Genomic DNA, 18,241 nt, shown 5'->3' on the forward strand with positions numbered 1-18,241 from the left:
ATCTTGATTCGCTAACACAATATTTGAGAGCTGTGATCATTTCAGTGTGTGTTTCTATTCCCACTATACCCATCTGAGTTCAGGATCTCATTATTTGGACTTGTTACAAAAGGCTCCTAACATATTTCTGCTTCCAACCTCTCTCTCTCCAACTCATCCCAGGGGAGAGAGAGGGAAGGGGGATAGGGAATAAGCATTTACATAGCGACTGCTCTGTGCCAGGCTCTGAAGTAAGCACTTTTAACAACTATTCTCTCATTTGATACTACCCCTGGGAGGTAGGCACTGTTGTTATCCCCATTTTACAGCTGAGGAAACTGAGGCAAACAGAGGTGAAGTGAATTGCCCCTGGTCACAAAGCTATTAAGGGTCGAAGGCTGAGTTTGAACTCAGGTCTTCCTGACTTCAGGCCTAGCACTTTGCCACCAGCCACCTCTAGACACAACATATGAATTTTTCCAAAGCATAGTTCTGCTCATATCACACCTCTATTCAAAAACCTTCAACAGTGCCCCATTTCTTACTCAATAAAGTCCAAGTTCTTTAGTCTGCAATTCAAGATTCTCCTTGTCAATGATAGGCGTGATCACTTGTTGGAATCATGGTGGCTATGGGCTACATATGGCCATGTCAGAATGTGTGATAGAGAAGAAATAAACTGGGGGCCATCTGATTAAAAACTCTGTGTTTGGGGGACCTAGAGGGGAGGTCAGAGATAGGATAGGTAGGGTCACATGATCTTTTTAAAACTCTGCATGTGTAGTCCGTCTAAAAAGGGATGAGATGTTCTCAGAAAGTGGAATACACAAATGCAAAGTATTTTAGTGGAGGAGCAACTATGGAGCCAGAGAGAGAGATTAATTCGGATGTACAAGAAATGCAGAGATCAGCTTCCATTTTAAAAAGACACACATAGAAGATAGAAGCAAGGGTGGATAACAGGCTGAATGCAAGAACAGTTGTGATAACAGACACTAAAGCTCAGACTGATCCGAGGTTGGTACTGAATGTTAAGGACAAAAAAAGAGAGGAGAGATTTAAAACCCGTACCATGACAAGAGGAAGATCAAAGAAAGGATAGGGGGACAGCAATACCAGATATCAAGGAGAAGATGAAACTACTCAGCTCTTAGCTTGTTTCTGTTTTCTTAGCCAAGGGAAATGCTCTTTGGACTGGAAAGGGCCAAATAAAGAATGTGGACAGAAATTTGAAAGTCAAGATAAACGAAGAAGTGGTAAGAGGAAAACCAGCTGCCTTCAATGAATTCAAGTCGTCAAGCCTGGATGAGACACACGCTAAGGAGCTAAGAGAGGCAGCAGATGGAATTGCTGAGCAGTTAATGATCCTGGAACTGTCCTTGAGAAGAAAATGAGTGAAAATAAGTTAAAAAAAAATAGAAGATGGAATCTGCAGTCTAGAAAATGGTGAGCTTGACTTTTGCTCCTGGCAAAATTCCAGGATATTTTGTTAAAGGGACGGTTGACTAGTACATTGACCAAGGGAAGAAGTGATTAGTGAAGGCCCAAGTGGTTCAGTAAGAACAGACTATGGTCAACTAGCTTCACTAACTAATTAACTCTGCCTGGGCAACTAGACTGGTAGGTTAGAGGAATGCTTCCATCTGATCCAGTTCAATCCAATCCAACCTAATTCAACAAACATTTAAGCATCTATGGCATGAAAGGTATTGGTAGAGGGAGTCCATTCATTTGGGAGTTCCCTATATCAGTGAAAACACAGGTCCAGTGCCTATCCCTAGCCTTATATGTGAAGCACTATGCTAGGTGCTGGGGATAAAGAGACATAAGTGAGATGACTCCTGACCTAAAGAGCTTGCTAGGGGCTAGAGCATGTACAGAGATTCACAATACCAAGTAATTTCAAGAGGAAGAAAGGGCTAATAAGTGTGTCATGGAGGTGGTGGAGGGAATCAAGAAAGGCCTCGTCAAATGAGGACTTGTTTTATCATTTTGTTGAGTGTCTAAATTTAAGAAAGAGATGGAAAACATGTTAACAATGAAGTTTAAACTTCAAAGCATGGAAAAAAGAAAAGAAAGGTCTCATCTAGGTCCATCTAAGCTGTGCTTCGAAGGAAGCTAGAGATTCTACAAGGTTGAATTCATTCCATACCTACAAGACCACAGGTACGAGGGCAAAGATGGAATTCCGTGTATGGGGATTCATAGGATCATGGACATGCTCACTTTACAGATTAGGTAAACTGAAGCTCAGGGAGGCTAAGGGATTTGTCTAAGGTCACATAGGCAGTAAATGTCAGAGATAGGATTTGAACCCAGGTCCTCTGGCTTCAGGGCCTGTGCTCTTTCTACTGCACCACCCTGGAAATGGCTCGTAGACCTCTTTGACTAGAATGGGAGTGATATGAAATAAGACTGGAAAGGCAGGCCAGAAGTAGATTTGGAAAGGTTTGACGTAGACAGAGCATGTCAAGATTTCAGCAAAGTCTTTGCCAATATCTCTCATGCTGTCCTTGAGAGCAAGGTGGAGAAATGAAGGCTAGATGACCATAGAGTTAGGGAGATCTGGAGCTGGCTGAATGACTACACTCAAAGAGGAGTCACAGAATCTCAGGATCAAAGGCCCTTCATTGACCATTGAGGCCAGCTGGTACCTGACCAAGGATCATTTTAATGAACTACCCGAAAAATGTTCACCCAGCCTCCAACACAAGTCTAGTGAGGGAGAACACATTAACCTTCAAGGCTTCAGGTCAGCTCTAATCAGGGAAGCCTTCTTGTAGAAGGTAGGACCCTCCTGCCTCAATCTCTGCCTCCTGGCTTCCTTCAAGTCTCAGTAAAGTCCCAATTTTGGCAAGAAACCTTTTTAATCATAGCATCTTCCCACTGAGTTTATCTCCAATTTATCATATATGTAACTCGTATGCACATAGTTATCTGCGTATTGTCTCCCCCCTCATTAGACGGTGAACTCCTTGGGAAAAGGAGTTATTGTTTGCCTTTCTTTATAGCAAAGTGCCTGGCACGTGGTAATGATTATAACAATAATAGCTAGCATTTTTATATAGGGGACCCTTGGATGAGAAAAGTCCCTCTGCCATAGTCCTCAAGAGCTGCTTAGTGCCCTGGGAAGTTAAGTGCTTTGCCCAGGGTCACAAAGCCGGGTTTTACTGGCTCCAAGACCAGGCCTCTATCTCCTAGGCCATACTGCCCCTCATTTACTGTGGTCAGGTATGGTTTAGATTAGATGGTTTCTGAGGTTTCTTCCAACTCTTAAGTAGTTTGTGAAATCCTCCAAAGTGTATGTACTCAGGCCCCTCTGTCATAGGAGAATTGCTGACGCAAGGGTTATATTTATTTTTAAAATGAAAGCAAATTAAAAGTAGTTTGGTTTTGAGGATTTCATGACTTCTCCCACTGAGATAAGTGAAGACCCCCTAGAGTTCTGTGAACCCAGGGTGGGGAATCCTGGCTCTAACTGCCTGGAGATGGAAGCCTGAGTTTGCACAAAGCATCAGTCTCTTCCAAAAGGAATTAGGAGTCATTCCAGGCTACTTCCTGCTTCACTGCCAGCAAAGGCTAGGCTCTCCCATGTCAGTAATTCTACCAGGCCAGGCTTTCCTGGATTGCTGTAATAAATACTACAAACCCTCTAGCATCTTTCTCAAGCAATATTAACCAATCACCCCCACGTGCAAAAAGATGGTGGATTACTGGACATGGGAAAGGAGACCAGGATATGGAGAAGGTTTGCTTTGGAGGGGCTTGTCAAATGAGTTATAAAATAGCTACTTAACCTTTGGGTTTAAGAGAGAGCAGTTCTTGGCAGTGGAGAAGAGGTTGTAGGTCTAGAAAATCAGAGGCACAGGCAACTGGGAAACAGAGTTATGAGATGTCAAGGGCAGGGGACAAGATTTTTGCATGTTGGAGCTGGAAGAGATCTTGAGAGATCATTTAAGCCAACCCATACATTTTACAAGCCAGGAACTGGAGACCCAGAGGAAAGTGACTTGTCACAAGCATCCAGGCTGGCTGGTGCCCACCAAGCTAGTGGACCTAAAACTAAGGGCTTCTGACTCCCAGGCTGGTTTGACTCTTACTGTGGCACATTGACCGTTTGTTCGTAACAGAATCTCAGGTTTTGAAGGACCTCAGAGGCCACCTGGCCCAGGGTAAACCTGAGCAAGAATCCTCTCCTATGATATGATCAATAAGTGATCATTCATTATTCCAACAATAATTAGTTAAGTGCCTAAAACCTGCAGTATGGTGCAGTAGAGAGCTAGCCTTGGAGCCAGGAGTACCCAAGTTCAAATTCTGTCTCTGACACATATTGGTTGTATGACCTTGGGCAAGTCAGTGACCTATAAAACTTTTCAAACTACAAGTTTTAGAGAAGATGCTGACTTTTATTGGTAGAGGGAGATTCCTCTGCTGGGCATTCCTTATAACACTGAAATCACAGGTCCAGCGCCTAGCAACTATTCTCTAAAATATGTAAGGTTTAGCATTCTGTAGAAGACAGAAAGATGAAAAAAAATAAAGAACAGCTCCTCAAGGAGATCTCTCTCTCTCTCTCTCTCTCTCTCTCTCTCTCTCTCTCTCTCTCTCTCTCTCTCTCTCTCTCTCTCTCTCTCTCTCTCTCTCACACACACACACACACACACACACACACACACCCCAGCTGCCCTTCTCTTCTTTCCGTCACGGTCCCTGATACTTGAACTTCCTTAGTAAAAAATTCACAAGACATCACACTCCACTCCCAAAGACATTTTCATGATGCGCTGGTTGGAAGACTGGGGAGGAGAGAGCTTCAACTCTATCTAATACACACATGTAGCCTGGTGGCAGATGTCAGCTCTTGGTACTGACCCTCTCTCTGCATACCTAGACAAGAAATGGGGGATTTTTCATCTCTTTGTTGACTGATTCCTTTCGGAAGCCTCTGGAAATCTAGGTTCAGGGGAGGGTTTTGACTAATTGGGAGAATGTGGTGAAACCCAGGGATTTTTCCATGTTGCAGGATGGAAACCCTGGGTTCAAATCCCAGCTCTGCTACTTGCTCTATGTGACCTCAGTAGCAAAGGTAGTTATCTCTCTGGGCTCCCCTATAAAATAAAGTAGTTTAGAATGAAAACTGTTGGAAGGGATTCCCACTCATGCATTGTTGGTAGAGCTATGAATTTGTCTAGCCATTCTGGAAAATAATTTGGAACTACACTTCGTACCCCAAACTCACTAAATTGTGCACACTTAACATTGTCCTGTTCTCCAAAGGGAGAAAAGAAAGAAGAAAATGAATCATATTTACAAGAATATTTATAGGAGCCTTTTTTTTTAAAGAACTGGGAAGTAAAGTGGTGCAACTGAGGAATTAATCCACAAATTACAGTATATACATGTAATGCGATATTACTAAGCTCTAAGAATTGACAGAAGGGGCCACTTCAGAAAAAAACCTAGGGGGCAGCTAGGTGGCGCAGTAGATAGAGCACCAGCCCTGAAGTCAGAAGGACCTGAGTTCAAATCTGACCTCAGACCAAACACTTGATACTTACTAGCTGTGTGACCCTGGGCAAGTCACTTAACCCCAACTGCCTAAAAAAAAAAGAAAAAAGAAAAAACCTGGGAAGCCTTGTTTGAACTAATGCAGAATGAAGTGAGCAGACCACTTTATATATTAACACCACTACAAAGAAAGCAACTTTGAAAGTCTTAAGAACTCTGATCAATGTATAGCACAGGCTCTAGGCCCACTCTTTTAATCGACGTTTGCACTGGCTGGCTAGGTTCCTAGAGGACAGTTGGCCTTTTCTCTACCTCAGGGCTCTAGGAGTAACTCTGAAGAAGTTGGGAGTGTCTTTCCAATAGATCATGAGCATCTACTGGTGTGCTCCCCCTTTGACTATCAATTGATATTAATTAACCAGCCAGTCTAAATTAGGTTTTAGAAACAGATATTTACTAAGCTAGTAAATCAGAATAGTTAGTACAAAACATTCCCCCCACCCCCTCAAGTATCTGGGACACACTCCCATAGAACCAGGAGAAAGCAGGCTCAAGCTTAGAGCAAATGAGACAAGGATGGTAACTCACAGCTGATGGAAGTTCCCTTTTTTCCCTTTGTGGAGTCCTCATGAGGTTCTCCTTAGGTATAGTGTAGCTTTCTGCTGGGCTCTTTGTAAAGTCCTGAAGTTGTCTGAAGTGGGTCTAATTTGTTTTTGGCTCTTTTTCTTTCCATCCTCCCAAATAATTTCCCCATAGTGGGTTGGTTGGACCTGCCTCCACCACTAAGCTGGTCTACCACTAAAATCACAAGCTCACTTTAGATGGTGAGATTCTGGAGGGCAGGGACTCTCTTTTGCATCTCTTTGTATCCCTAGCATTTATAACCATATCTGGCACTAGTAGGTGCTCCGCAATGCTTTATTGATTAACAGAAGGTTGGAATCCAACCTGGTTTGCTATTTTTATACAAGACCCATAGTGCATGACAGCATTTTGTGCAAAGCCCAATCTACTTTCTATGTAGCATTATTTAATTTCAGGCAATGACTTTCATTCCTTCCAAAACAGATTTAAAGACTTTTCCTACCTAGTTTAATATCTTTGATTTATTGATTAAACAGAGATGTTCACACCTGATTAAGGGAGTTACTTTAAGTGAGGGTGGGGGTGATTGATAGATTCAGTCGGTACACACCCTGACAAATGCAATAACCAGGGGCAGCTAAGTGGTACAGTGGATAGAGCATTGGCACTGAAGTCAAGAGGACCTGAGTTCAAATCTGGTCTCAGACCAGACACTTGACACTTACTAGCTGTGTGACTCTGGACAAGTCACTTAATCCCAATTGCCTCACAAAAAAATTAAAAGAAAAAGAAAACAAATGCAATGATCAACCACCATTTTCTAGAGAACCGATGGTGAAGCATGCTACCCACCTCCTGTCAGGATATACAGAAGGAGACATGTTTTTAGAGACAGCCAACATGAGAATTGTTTTTCTTGACAACACATATTTATTAAAAGGGTTTTTTTATATAGGGATGGAGGAGGTAGGAGGGAGAAAAGAGAGAGTGATAGAATTATTAAAAAAAAGAAAAAGAAAGAAAAGAAGGCCATTGAGGGAGAAGATAATAGAAAGAAAGAGAGAAGGAAAGTGACAAACAGGAAAGCTTTTAACATTACATGCTAAATTTACTGTATATATATATAAAAGAAATGCAAGCTGTATATAATAGAGATTCTCAATTTCATGTACTCTCAGTTTCATTTTCTGTTTTACTTTGTATGTGAAAATGTTAAATTTTTTTGGCGTTATAAGCTCAGATTAAAATAAAATTTAGAAAAGTAAGATGAAGTAAAGCAGGCTAGGTAATCAATAAAACCCTTTCTACATTTAACTTTTTATGCTGTTATGATCTGTCCGAGCCAGGCAACTTCCTGTAAGGGGATCAGACTTCCCAATCTTCCCTCTTGTAAGAGTTCTGACATGGAGATCCACAATCAGCTACCCAGGAGGCAGAGTATCCAGGAGTTCCCAGCTCCTGGATCAGTTATGGTAGAGTGGCGTGTCTCCATTGAGACACACAATAATACTCCCCAGACGTGAGCTGCTTTGATTTCAATGATACCTTAAATGAGGAAACAGGGAAGTTCTGAGCATAAAGACAAGGTATGTTGAGAGAAGACAGTATCAAGATTCAGCCTCCATCCTAGAAGAACTGGGAACTCCAGTGTGAGCAGTAACTCTAGCTGGGCTTCAAGTGTCTGTCGGCATAAAGAAGCCATTCTCTACCTGACTTGCATCGACACGGTATGTCTGGGGACAGATCTTGAGTCAATCATATTAAGGACAGAGCTGCCCCTTCCTCCTCCAGATGCTCAGCATTGTGGAGTGCCAGTGCCCATTGGTTTTTTCCCTAGGCCTTGGAGTGAGTGGTAAAATACCTCAAGATCAAGCCTGAAAACATAAATACGAATAGTCCCAGAGGTCTTCGGGGCCAGGGGCCAGGGAATGCTGTGTATAAGTGAAAACAGCTGTGAGCGATTGTTCTGACAGATTAATGGGGGCTCTTCAGAGCACGCTGGATCTGGTTTGCATCAGACTGACTTCAGTGAGTTTCACTTATCCAGGCCGGAATGGGTAACACCGGGCATAGCCACAGACCCTTTTAACTTCCCTTGATCCTCCTAGGAAGCAAAATTTTCCCAGATGGAGGGAAGGGACTTGGAAGTGATTCTGCTCCCTCTAAAAGGCAGATGATCCAGACTGGTGTGTGACCTTGTGTAAGGGTGAGGCCGTGGTTTGAGTGGAAAGGGCACCAGCCTGAGAGTTGGAAGCCCTGAGTTCCCACCAGTTCCATTAACCACCTGTGCGGCTTGCAGCAAGACACTTCTGTCTTTAGGCCTGAGCTTACTCATCTATAAAATGAAAGGGTTAGGCTAATAACCTCTAAGGTCATTTCCCACTTGAAAATTCCAAGATTTTATGACATTTAGCTGATAACTGAGAATTCTGGTCCTCAGGGACCAGTCTTCCCCATCTCTCCTGTCATCATGTAAAGAAAGTAATTTTTCTCCATAAAAAGAGGAAGTTGGCTTTAGGTCTCCCAGGTCAGGCTGAGCATGGCAACTTTTGAACTCTGCAGAACAAGGATGAGGAGTATTGGAGGAGGGATATTTGGAAGCCAGTGGCCCTATGAAACCCATGAGTGGGTGTTACTTGCTTTGTTAACTATAAAAATTCCATCAGAACAAAGGGCTTCAGTAAGGGTTATCATCATCCCTCTACTCATTCCCCCGTCTGATGTAGTGGGAATAACGTTTGACTAAGGGACAAATTGTGGAACATGAAAATAGTGGGATATTACAGCACCTTAAAAATAAATATAAAAAATACGGAGAATCTTGAGAAGATCTATATGAGTGGATGCAAAGTAAAGGGAACAGAGACAGGAACATAAATATACATAATGACTATAACAATCTAAGTAGAAAGAATAATAATACCAAAAATTAGAAACTAAATGCTGTATAATTACAACAATCACTCTTGGCCCTGAAGAAGGTATGACAACACCCCCCTTCCCTTCTTTGTAGAGGTGGGGACCATGGGAGTGGAATACTGCACACTGTTGGATCAAGTGGTGGTTTTTCTTGAATTTCTTTTCTTTCTTTTTTATGCTTTGCTTTCTGAATAGAGAAGAGGGGAGGGATATATCAGGAAATTAAGGTTTTTATAAAAACATGAGATTAATAGAAAATTTTTTTTCAAACCCATGGGTAGGGACACTGTGGAAAGCAGACACTGTAGAAAGAACGCTGGATTTTAACCTAAAGGACCCTGTTTCTAATTCTGTTTCTGTCATTGTCTGTGTGATATCAGGCAACACACTTAACCTCTTTAGGACTCAAATTCCTCATCTGTACAATGAAGCTGTGAGATGAAATGACCCCTAAGGTCCCTTTCAACCCAAGATCCTATGACCCTGGATTCTGGTCCTACTTTGTTGATAGCTGAGAGCGTGACCATGAGCAAGACCTCTGGCTTTCCAATGCCTATTTTTGCATCTGCTAAATTCGGACAATAACTCCTGCTCTACCTGCTTTACGGGAAGGTTGTTAAGTTATCAATGAGATACTGGATGTCACAGAACTTTGGAAAGTGGGACTGTAGACTTAGGATTGGGATGGATCATAGGGGCCATAGTCTATCCCCTTCATTTTTTTTTTTTTTAGGCAATCGGGGTTAAGTGACTTGCCCACGGTCACATAGCTAGGAAGTGTCTGAGGCTGGATTTGAACTCAGGAAGCTAAGTCTTCCTGACTCCAGGCCTGGCACTCTATCCAGTGCTCTACCTGGCTGCCCAACAAATGGTCCAGGCCTCTTATTAGACCTGCCACAAGAGTCTTGGCTTCTCTCTGTCTAGCTGTGTCTGGGAAGCCTTCTCAAGTAGGACCCATTGATTCATTTGAGTCTCATGAGAGGCGGCCGGTCCACATGGCCTGCAATATACTTCTAACTTACTCATTCTGTCTTGCACTGTCCAGGATAGGACCCGTAGCATGTAAGCTCCTTGGGGTCAGGGATTGCTCTATTTCTGTCTTTGTCACCAGAGGCTGGGTCAATGCTTTGCATATACTGTAGTTCCCCCTCTCCCCTCTCTCAGCTCCCTTTTATGTGTTGTCTTCTCCCTTTGGAATGTAAGCTCTTAGAGGGCAGGGACTGTTTCTTTTGACTTGTATTCCCAGCGATTGACCACAGTAACTGGCATGCAGCAGGTGCCTAATAAATGTTCCATCTATCTGGCACTAAATACATGTTTGTTGAATTAGATTGGATTAAGAGGAGTTTCTTCTTGGAAAAAAAAAAAGAGTTAAGTTCTTCCTCTATACACATAGTCATTAGCAGTGCTGGGTCTAGAACCTCAGAGGCAGTCAATCAACAAACACATGTTGAGTACGTGTCCACATGCTGGGTAGACAGCAGCAGAGCAACAGAGCTCTGGGACAAGATTCCTAGACCCCACAACTCACCAATCCCATGCACTGAAACTTAATTTTATCTTACCTTCCTTCCTTTAATTTTTAGTTAATCCTTTTGATGTATCCTCGCACCTCTCTCCCACCTGGCCATGGGTATGATGGGTGTGAAATATTGCCTAGACAGACCCTATTGCTGTGAGTTATTCCAGTGTGAAAGGACGTTGCCTCCTTAGCAACCCACAGTTTGCCTCCTCTCTAGGGGAGTTTAGTAATGCACCATAAGGTACTGCAGCAGCAGCAATAGTACTGTAAAATAATCCAGGAAAACCCGAATCCTGGGGCAGCGGGCTATGGATTATATAAGCTAGATATGGCTGTGTTGAGATACTGACCCAGGCCCAGGGAGCAGGAGCCGGGGGGAGGCTCTGAGGGGACAAAAGTGCTGAAAAGGAGCTTTCCCAAGGCTTGAGCTACGTGGAAGATGACTGGGATGAGGGGTCCCTCGGTGGCACTTTGATGGAGGGGGGAGGGTGCTCTCCAAGGCTCTCCATGGAGAAGTGAAACTTCGATTGTTTCTTTTCTTCAGATCTTCAGGCTCTTCATCGAGAAAGAGAGCTAGAGCCTCTGTTTTTATACTTGAAAGCCTGCCAGCCCAGGAGCCCTTAAAAGCCAACAAAGAATAAGGATCTGTGTTTCCCGCATAACAGTAACTGCCATTTATTTTTAGGCTAGGCAATGGGGTTAAGTGACTTGCCCAGGGTCACACAGCTAGTAAATGTCAAGTGTCTGAGGTTGGATTTGAACTCAGGTCCTCCTGACTCCAGGGCCAGTGCTCTATTCATTGCACCACCTAGCTGCCCCAGTAACTATCATTTATATAATATATTAAAGTCTGCAAACTATGTGCTTCTCTATGCTCTGAAGTATATAGAGCTTCAAGGTTTGCAAAGTGTTTTGCTCACATCGTCTCATTTTAGTCTTATAACAACCCTCCGAGCCAAGTGCTCCAGGGATTATTATCCTCGTGTTATAGATGAGGAAACAGAAGCTGAGTGGCTTGCCATGAGTCACACAGCCAACGATCCATCAACCATTTGAGCTTATTAAAATCCATTAGCATTTATTAAAAGCCTGTTACGTACCAGGTAGTTCTAGGAGCTGGACACACAAAGACAATAGTGGAATAGTACCTGTCCTCAAGAAGCTTACATTCTATTAAGTAAGGAGGTAGGGTTTGAATCCAGTTTTTCCTGTCTCTAAGTCTGGCACTGTAACCACCATGACATACTGCCTCTTGGGGACCTCTATCCTGATTATTAGACAAGCAATTCAGAGGACCAGAGGATTTAGGGCAGGAAGGGACCTTGATTATTTAATCTTGTCATTTTATGGAAGGCAGCTAGGTGGTGCAGTGGACAGGGCTCTGGCCTTGGAGTCAAGAGGACCTGAGTTCAAATCTGACCTCAGATGCTTGACACTAGCTGTGTGACCCTGGGCAAGTCACTTAACTCCAACTGCCATACCAAAAAACAAATAAATAAATAAAAGAAAAGAAAACCTTAAATGGGATCACAGAGATTTGGAAATGACTGAACAACATTTTATGGAAGAGAAAAATGAGGCCCAGAAAGAATAAATGACTATCTCAAAGCCACATGTGTAGTAAGTGTATTCCTTAAAGGGACAGGGACTGCTTTCCCCTTTGTAGCTAGCACAATGCCTGGCATATAGTAGGTGCTTAATAAGTGCTTCTTGACTGACTGACTCAAATCCACATCTCTTTAAACCCAGTTTTGTCCTTCTTAATCCACTTTAAGCAGGGCAGGTCCAATTTTTTTTTTCAACTGTGTGTCATGAGGTCAGAAATCCAAATGGATGAAGGCCACGTAACTTTTTATCATTATAGCAGCCAAGAGGCTGGGGTCCAAACTGGGGAACCTCAGGTAGTCATCACAGGTACAGGCACCGCAGACAGCTATAAAATGATCTTCTCTAACGTCCCTTCCAGTCCTAATGTTCTTGGAATTTAAGCGGAAGTCTGGCACTTCCGGTTGCATCTGTTTAGGGCACATCCTCAAAGTGACTAGTGCAGGGGACATGGGGCTCCAGGCTCCCAGCCTCAGAGAAGCCAGGCTGTGGGCAGACAACAGCCGGATAGACTGGAGTGAGAAAATCCAGGAAAGCAGATCAGCCCATTCTATCAATGCTTTGTCCACCACAGCATCCTTTGATTACATCCTCGTAACCCACATGTGGCTGGGGACTTGCTCCTTTCTCCTATGGAGGATCGGTGTCTGCTTCTGAAACGGGCAGAGCAGGCAGCAGCCAGGGTCCATCCCTTAGAAGCAGGGACAAGAGCCTGGGTGTCTTGGATAATGGGCAGCAGGGAAGGGAGACTTTTCCCCCATCTCTGACTTGTATCAGGGAGGCTGAGCTGGAGGAAGGAGCGGTGTTTGCTCTGCAGACAGTATTAGGAAAAAAATCCCAACCAACCCAAGAGATGTCAGAGACACAGAGGTGAAGAACATGCAGCTTCCTGAAAGCTTAAGAGAGAGGCAGAATCTCTCGTCCTGACAATTGTCAGGAAGTGTGGGCATTTGAGGAGGCTAATGAGGGTGGGGAGCTGCAGACTGTCTGGGGAAGGAGGGGCAACAGTGAGTCACTGCTGTGTACATCAGCTTGTACCGCCCACTGGCGGCATCCTGGGGGGAGGCTAGGTAAGAACTCACCCACCCCAAAGACTGAGCAGTGAGGACACACCATTAAGGCAGCTGGTCCAGCAAACAAAAGCCAGGCTCAGCGAAGTCAGATCGCAGGCAAGAGGGGGCTGTAGACTGTACATCCGCGGCCGAGTTGGGGCTTCGGTTGGTTGGTATATCCAATAGCTCCCATGTATGAGGTCAAAGGTTGACAAAGGGCTTTCCTTTTTCCTAACAGTTCCCTTAGAATGATGGTGTAGTAGCACAGAGGGAGAGCTGGAAGGTCCTCGGGTGCTGTCCAATCCCCTCCTTTTATTTATTTTTGGTGCTTTGGCAAAGTTGACTTTGATTTCAGAAAGGTATCTCACAAATGTGGATCAGGTGGTTGGGTGGGCAGGATGATGGAAGAGGGAGAAAGATTCTCAACCAACAGAAGACAAAGTCAATTAACAGACAATATCCAATTCACTTCCACAAACATCATCTATCACCTATTGTCAAGACAAAAATGAAACCAGGAACTCACATTCAACCTGGAAAGTGGTATCTAGTAGTGGTATGCCCAAAGTGTCCTCCACACTGTTCTGCTCAATATATGTATTAATGACTTAGATGAAGAAGAAGAGTGAGCTTTAATATTACCAAGTGTACCGATCACATAAAACTGGGATGATAGCTTATGAGATATTCTGTTGGCTGGAACAAGACAGCAAGAAGATGAAATTGAAAAGCTACATTTTACAGATGAGGAAACTGAGGCCCAGAAAGGTGATAGTTTATACTAGGTTCCTGATGGTATCTGCCATCTGGGGCCTCTGTGACTGTGGGCAGGGGCATGAAAAAAGTGGAAACAAGGCCACTGACAAACGAGGCTTTTGTGGACGAGCCGGAGGTGGTGATAACCCAAGTTTGGAAAGGCTGGGAAAAGCTTGTCCTCCCTACTTCCTGCTGCAGAAGCTGTTTGGTGGTGGACCAGACAATTTGGGGATCTCTCAGGGGCTCTGGCTGAGCCCCATGGTTAGTATGTACACTTTGCGACCTCGAAAGAAAGATTAAGAATCAGAATTATATACTTTCTTCCCTTCCTCTTCAGAGGAGGGAGGTCCATGTGGAACATAGCATAATGTCAGGTTTGGGATATATTGATTGATTTTGCTGAATTCCACCCTCCTTCTTCTTCCTCTTTTTCTTTTTAAAATTCTTTGTTATGATGTGTAATTGGGGGAAAAGAAAGAAGGATCAAAAATAATAAAAATTTCTTTGTTATAAGAGAAGGCTCTCTGGGAAGTGGGGAAGAAAAAGGAAACTGGGGAAAATCTAGGCAATGCGAAAATAAAAGGCATCAATAAAAATCTCTTTAAAAAGCAATTCGAAAAGTGAGGTCTCTGCATCTGAAAGGTTCTGCTGTTTTCTCCCCAAGGCTGAAATGGACAATTTAACTTTCTTGGCATCTGTTCAATACCCTGGAATCATTTCCTAATGACCTCTCTTAACACAGGATTTCTCCTGTGTTGTTTTCCGGACCAATTTATTGGTTAGAAACCTCACACTTGAATTGTCACCTTACTTCCCTAGAGGGAACATTATGGTAGGTCTCTCTAAAACCAGGAAAGAGGAGAGTTAGAAGGCTGAGCCCTCAAGTCCACATTTCAGAAAGAGTTCCCTTCGCCCCCTATGGCTACTTAGACTTGAAACTAAGGCAGAAAACTTAATCCGTCTCCTCCAACAATTCAAACTCTAATGCCCATCTTCAGGAATGGTGACAAGGGTGTCTATTACAAGGGTAGATGTCACCAGGGAACAATGGTCTTATGCTTCCTTTCCAGGTGAGTTGTTTTGCCAAACAATATCAGACTGTCTATATCAGTGAAGTCAAACATTATTATTATGGCCGCTAAGATAGAGGACTGGGCCTGGAGTCAGGAAGACCTGAGTTCAAATCCATCCCCAGACGCTTCCTAGCTGTATGATCCTGGGCAAGTCACTTATCCTCTGTTTGCCTCACTTTCCTCAACTGTAAAATGGGGATAATAATAGCACTTACCTCCCAGGGTTGTTGTGCAGATTAAATGAGTTAATATGTGTAAAGCGCTTAGCACATAGTAGGTGCTTAATAAATTTTTGTTTCCTTTCTTATTATATTTTATTATACATTATTATTATTATTATATATTATGTTTATTATATATTATTATTCTTATTATAAATAGGAAGTCACTGGAGTTTTAAAAAATTTTTTATCTTAACTTCTAGGATAAACTTCTGTGTGTGTGTGTGTGGCATTTAAAGCTCTTGGCCCCTTCCCATATTTCCATTCTTCATACATAGACTCCCCTCCTCACACTCTATGGTCCCAGCCACCTGCCTCCATCTTCTGACTTCACGCCTTGGCACTGGCTCTCCCCTGGGCTGGAATGCTCTGCCCACCTCACTTCTGAGCCACAGTTTCTTTGGCTTCCTTTGGGATTCAGCTCAAACCCCACCTTCTGCAGGAGGCCTTTCCCAGGCCCTGAAGCTACAAGCCCTCCCCCCTTCTAAGATCACCTTCTATCTACTCTACATTTATCCTAGACAATTATGTATATGTCATTTCCCCCATTAGAAAGTCATTAGTAAGGCCTTGGTGAGCTTCTCGATGGCACAGACTGTTTCTGATTTTTTTTTTAATTAATCCCATTCCCTTACCACAGTGATGGGCACATTGTTTTTGTTGTTTTTCAGTTGCGTTCAATTCATTGTGACCCCTTTTGGGGTTCTGGCAAGATATGGAAGCAGTTTGCCATTTCCTTCTCCAGCTCATTTTACAGATGAGGAAACTGAGGCAAACAGGGTTAAGTGACTTGCCCAGGGCCACACAGCTAGTAAGTGTTTGAGGCACTTATGTCTTCCTGACTCTGGGCCCAGAGCTCTATCTTAGCTGCTCCTGGACCCTGAGTTAAGAATTCTCAATAGGGTTTTTATGCATGGGTTATCCAGTTGAATTATTGGCTCTGCACTTATCCCCTGGGTGGAGAAGAAAAGAGAAAGAGGAGGGGAAGAGGAGGGGGAGAGGGAGAGAGAAAGAGAAGGAGAGAGGGAAAGAGGGAGAGAAAGAGAGGGAGAGGGGAAGGGAGAGGGAGAGAGGGAGAGGAGAGAGACAGAGAAGACACACAGAGAACAGGGAAAGAAGTGCTAGCTAGAGGGAGACAGAGAAGAGAGAGGCAGGAGAGACCCTATTTCACATCAGAGGTTAGGGTAAAAGTCACCCTTCCACAGTCTCTTGACCATGACCTCATAGGGTTTAGATCACCAAGTTGGTTGCACGAAGCCCCAGCTACTGCACCCCCAAACAAGAGCCTCATTCAGGCAGAAAGCATTATCTCCCAATGCTGAGGGGCTGCCTCTCCTGAGGATGATGGACAGCTCTGGCATCTTGGTTTCTGGGGCCCTTTTTCTTTCTACTAACCATAGGGAATTAGGGTCCCTGCTAAGGGAAAGGCGCTTTTGCAAGCCTGGGGCATTGTTCAGGAGAGAATGCACTCTTGCCACTAGTAGTCTTCACACACACACACACACACACACACACACACACACACACACACACACACTCACACTCACACAGACATGCAGAGATAATGAAATCAGGACCAAACACAAGCGTTTCTCTTCTCCTTCCAGATGGTGCCCCCTTCTTACCTACACCCACCCGACCTCTGTCTTTTTTGCTTGGCTCAGACTAGCTTGTTCATCATTCACTCTGACTGATTTAAGCCTTCCCTCCCCAGGTCAAGCAGAGGCTGGTGAGGGGGAAGGGATGAATGAAGGTGACACTTTGATGGCTTCCCCCCACTTGTCCCTCCAGCTTTCCATGGTCAAAAGCCAAACTCCTCTTTCTTCCCTCCACCTCCCTGACCCCAGGGTCTTTTTATCCTCTTCCCAGCAACAGGGGGACAGAGGGCGGTTCCCCCCTCCCTCGTTCGGCACAGGCTGGGAGGAAAGGCGACCCACAGTGACCCGTGAGAACTCAGCGTCTCCAGCTCCAGCCTAGCCTTCCTGTTCAGGTTTCAGCTGCTATCTCAAAAGCCAAGTTTGGTCTGGTCTGGCTAAACGGATGGGTACTGCCCAGGTGCCCAGAGCCCTGGAGGAGTCCCTTAGCTCTCTTGTAGAGACAATCTTAGCAAGGGGTAATGGAAAACCCTTAGGACCTTTATGGAACAAAAGAAGATGGGGGTGGAGTGGGGTGCTGAAATCAAAGGAAAATATGCCAGACTGAAATCTAAGATGGGAGGACTTCCCAGGGCAGGTTGAGGAGTGTACATTAGAATATCAAATTAGAGATCTCCTGGTCCAAGCCCCTCATTTTAGAGATGAGGAAACTGAGGCCCAGAAGAAGCAATTGACTTACCCAAGACTTCACAAATCCTCTGCTCCTTCCATTATACCATAGAGCCTTTTGACATGCAAGTATGTATGTTTGTTTGCTCACAAGAGCCAAGACAAAAAAAAAAAAAGATGGATTGGTTACAGGGTGGGCAGTTGTTTTGGAGAAAAGAGGTGACTAATTAGCCTGGGACCTGGCTTATATAGTCCACATATTACAAAAGCCAACTAGGAATTCCCAGGGGCTGGACTAATTTCCTAGAAAGCACTGGATCTTCTTATCACCCTGAAAAAGCCATTCATTTATGGTTGGGGTGTGGAGTGTTGGGAGATGCCAATTTCTGAGGGAATTGTAGCAGATGGAGGCAGGTAATGGGGCAGAGAATAAAGTACTGGACCTGGAGTCAGGAAGATCTGAGTTCAAATTTGGCCTCAGACAGTTACTAGCAGTGTGACTCTGGTAGAGTCACATAACTTCTGTTTGCCTCAGTTTCCTTAACTGCAAAAAGACCTCACAGTTTGTAGAGATCAAATGAGATATCTGTAAAGTGCTTAGCACAGTTACTGGCACATAGTAGGTGCTGTATAAAAATGCTTATCCCACAAGCTGTCTCTTCTCCCCCCACCCCTTCCCTGATGGCGAACAAGGCAAGAATCCCTGTAACCCTGCAGGGGGAGAGGTAGCAGCAATGGCCTTCTGCCTGCAGCC

At 44.1% G+C, this 18,241-nt stretch overlaps 1 protein-coding gene and 1 long non-coding RNA gene across 5 annotated transcripts in view; one reads left to right on the forward strand and one right to left on the reverse strand.

The window, feature by feature from the left end:
• EFCC1 (EF-hand and coiled-coil domain containing 1) overlaps window positions 1-18,241 on the reverse strand; it is an 87,882-nt gene that overhangs the window by 48,574 nt on the left and 21,067 nt on the right. The window lies entirely within an intron of this gene.
• LOC110204959 (uncharacterized) lies at window positions 546-12,128 on the forward strand. Its single transcript, XR_002323467.2, has 2 exons — window positions 546-1,425; window positions 11,061-12,128. It is a non-coding gene; the product is annotated as an uncharacterized LOC110204959 (long non-coding RNA).

Source organism: Phascolarctos cinereus, unplaced genomic scaffold, assembly GCF_003287225.1.
Source record: "Phascolarctos cinereus isolate Bilbo 61053 unplaced genomic scaffold, phaCin_HiC Scaffold_4;HRSCAF=312, whole genome shotgun sequence".
NCBI lineage: Eukaryota > Metazoa > Chordata > Mammalia > Diprotodontia > Phascolarctidae > Phascolarctos > Phascolarctos cinereus.